The 3,502-nt window shown below is 49.5% G+C and overlaps 1 non-coding gene across 1 annotated transcript; it reads left to right on the top strand.

The window, feature by feature from the left end:
• Positions 1-1,674: 1,674 nt before the first annotated feature.
• Positions 1,675-1,756, top strand: trnas-uga (transfer RNA serine (anticodon UGA)). The gene has a single exon. It is a non-coding gene; the product is annotated as a tRNA-Ser (tRNA).
• The last annotated feature ends 1,746 nt before the right edge of the window (positions 1,757-3,502 follow it).

Raw genomic sequence — 3,502 nt, forward strand, 5'->3', positions numbered from 1 at the left:
TTCCCAATTCCAGCCACCTCCCCAATTCCAGCCCCCTCCCCAATTCCAGAAGCCTAATACCTTGCCATCACAAAACTTGTCCTACCACTCAGCCCAGGCAGCGCACATGGAGAAGGCAGAAAGCTGCCCAAGAGGATGAGGAGTGAGTGGCTAGAGGTGAACCACCATGGAAACGACTAGCAAAGGATATATATCACTATATCTGCAAGCAGTGTGGGCTGGCAAAAAATAAGACAACTGGCCACACTCAGCTGAAGGGCCGGTGGTATTGTCCAGCCTCAGGCCTCTCTGTTGCACAGTGGAGAGAGAAAGTACAGGGAGTTCTTTGATTTTTTTTTCATTGGTGTATATAGTAATGTATATAGTTAGGTTTTTATATAGTTGCATATGTTGTGCTGTGTGTGTGTTGTGCTGTGAACATTTTGTTTTTAGTTGCTGTTTCCAGTGTTTCATTTGCAGTGTTTGTAAAAAAAAGGAAAGACACAGCTCTTGTGGTGTAATAGTAACACATCCACCCTTTGGGTGGAAGATTCCAGGTGCAAGTCCTGGCAAGAGTTTGTGGTGTGTTTGTCAGATTATTATTATAATTATTAATTTTTTTATTAAAAATATAGTCAAAAACCAATCAAACACTTTACTTAAATCCTTTGTGAGTGTTCATGAAGTTTGATGGATAATTTTTTTTCTTTTTCTTGCTTTCCCTCCTTTCTCCTTCTCTTTTCCCTTTCTTTCCCCCTTGTAGCAGTCCCTTTTGCCCTGTTTTTGGCCGAGAGGTTAAGGCGATGGACTTTAAATCCATTGGGGTCTCCCTGCGCAGGTTCGAACTCTGCCGACTACGGGAGGGATTTGAAGTATTGCTTTAGCTTAATTTGAGGGTCCAGGGTTCAAGTCCCTGTTAGGGTGAAGGTCTGTCTGCTTTTGGCGGAGTCACCTTGCTATCACTACTGGTCCATCTCTTCTGCTGACTCTGTATTAGAGCGATGTTCCTTCCTTCTCCCGGGGATCAGTGCATCTCCCTTGTTCGGCACACATGATTCTGATGGTCAGCCCTTTAGGAAAGAGTGCTCACGGATTGAGTAGAATAAGACAGACCTCCCATTTGTGCAGTGCTGTCGGTCCCCAGGGCCAGTACTGAAAAACCCCATTACATAGGATGAGACATGGCAGCCTGATTTCTCCTTAGTGGGACTGCTGTTTTAGCCGCTTCCAGGGCTAGCTTACAATCTCGGCTTGCTAGGTTGCAAGTAGGTCAGGCAGCAGTGTTACACACAACATGGCAGAAGGTGGTCTGCTTAATTCAAGTCCCTGTTTGGGCGAAGGTCAGTCTTCTTTTTGTAGGCCTCAGCTTGCTATCACTACGGTCCATCTCTTCTGCTGACTTTGTACTAGAGCGATGTTCCTTCCTGCTCCCGGGGATCAGTGCATCTCCCTTGTTCGGCACACCTGATTCTGAGACTTCCCAATTGTGCAGTGTTGTCGGTCCCCAGGGCCAGGACTGAAAAACCCCATTACATAGGATGAGACATGGCAGCCTGATTTCTCCTCAGTGGGATCGCTGTTTTAGCCGCTTGCAGGGCTAGCTTGCAATCTCCGCTTGCTGACTGAGCTGGGTTGGTTGCAAGTAGGTCAGGCAGCAGTGTTGGACACAAACTGAGCAGAAGTTGGTCTACTCCCGTAGTCGTGGCCGAGTGGTTAAGGTGATGGACTTGAAATCCATTGGGGTCTCCCCGCGCAGGTTCGAATCCTGCTGACTACGCTGTTTGCTGAAGGCCATGAGGCAAAGCATCCATGCATTTTTCACGGTCCTCGCACTTATTTGCGAAATGTCCAGTCCTCTCATCGATGGACAAACACGCCGCTGCTGCTTCTTGTATCTGGGCTCCAGGGGTTGTCTTGGGTGAGCCAGTGGCACGCCGTGATCGTATATTGGTTAGTACTCTGCGCTGAGGCCGCAGCAACCCTGGTTCGAATCCGAGTCACGGCAACCCTTTGCCGTTGAGTATACGGGAAGGTTGAAAATTTTTTACCACCTCATGTTTCTGCGTGATTTTTTTTCTGAAGCTTGGCCTGTGCAGGGCGCCATCAGACAAGGGGCTTGCTTTCTAACATTAGGCATAGTCGTGGCCGAGAGGTTAAGGCGATGGACTTGAAATTCATTGGGGTCTCCCTGCGCAGGTTCGAACTCTTCCCATTTCCGGAAGGATTTGCAGTATTGCTTTAGCTTTCTGTGACGGTAATTGTGCCATCTATGGTCCTTCACTCTCTGTGCCATAACTGCTTCTAGCTTTCATCCTCGTGACACCTGCGTCTCTTCTGGGCAGCTTGTTGTAAAACTGCTGCTTTATAAAAGGTGAGAAGCCAGTGCTCCACAAGAGCCTGGATAGCTCGGTCGGTAGAGCATCAGACTTTTAATTTGAGGGTCCACCCTGTTAGGGTGAAGGTCTGTCTGCTTTTGGCGGAGACACCTTGCTATCACTACGGTCCATCTCTTCTTCTGAATCTGTACCGGAGCGGTGTTCCTTCCTGCTCCAGGGTATCAGTGCACCTCCCTTGTTTGGCACACCTGATTCTGATGGTCAGCTCGTTAGGAAAGCGCGCTCACAGAGTGAGTAGAATAAGACAGACCTCTGAATTGTGCAGTGCTGTCGGTCCCCAGGCCCAGCACTGAAAAACCCCATTACATAGGATGAGAAATGGCAGCCTGATTTCTCCTCAGTGGGACTGCTGTTTTACCCGCTTCCAGGGCTAGCTTACAATCTCGGCTTGCTAGGTTGCAAGTAGGTCAGGCAGCAATGTGACACACAACAGGGCAGAAGGTGGTCTGCTTAATTCAAGTCCCTGATTGGGCGAAGGTCAGTCTACTTTTTGGAGGCCTCAGCTTGCTATCACTACGGGTCCATCTCTTCTGCTGACTCTGTATTAGAGCGATGTTCCTTCCTTCTCCCGGGGATCAGTGCATCTCCCTTGTTTGGCACACCTGATTCTGATGGTCAGCTCGTTAGGAAAGCGCGCTCATAGAGTGAGAAGAATAAGACAGACTTCCCAATTGTGCAGTGCTGTCAGTCCCCAGTGGGATCGCTGTTTTACCCGCTTGCAGGGCTAGCTTGCAATCTCCGCTTGCTGACTGAGCTGGGTTGGTTGCAAGTAGGTCAGGCAGCAGTGTTGGACACAAACTGAGCAGAAATTGGTTGGCTTGTTCGGCACACCTGATTCTTATGGTCAGCCCTTTTTTGTTTGGAGCGTCCATTCAGGTATAAGTTTGAGGGCTCGTGTACGTGGGTTAAGGGGACCTGCGCGCTGACCCCAAAAAATTTTTGCCGGACGTGGTGTCGATGTCTGCCGACTGCGCTGGCCCATGGGAGACCCCTGACCGGTGCGAGAGGATCTGGACCCCCGAGGAGCCTCGCGGAAGCTTACCCAAATTTGAGGCCCCTAAATGCCATTCAGCACTTCTCCACAGGGTGGCGCACGGAGCAGTACACCTCAGGTTTAAAACAGTGGC

Source organism: Carassius carassius, chromosome 18 (genome assembly GCF_963082965.1).
Source record: "Carassius carassius chromosome 18, fCarCar2.1, whole genome shotgun sequence".
Taxonomy (NCBI): domain Eukaryota; kingdom Metazoa; phylum Chordata; class Actinopteri; order Cypriniformes; family Cyprinidae; genus Carassius; species Carassius carassius.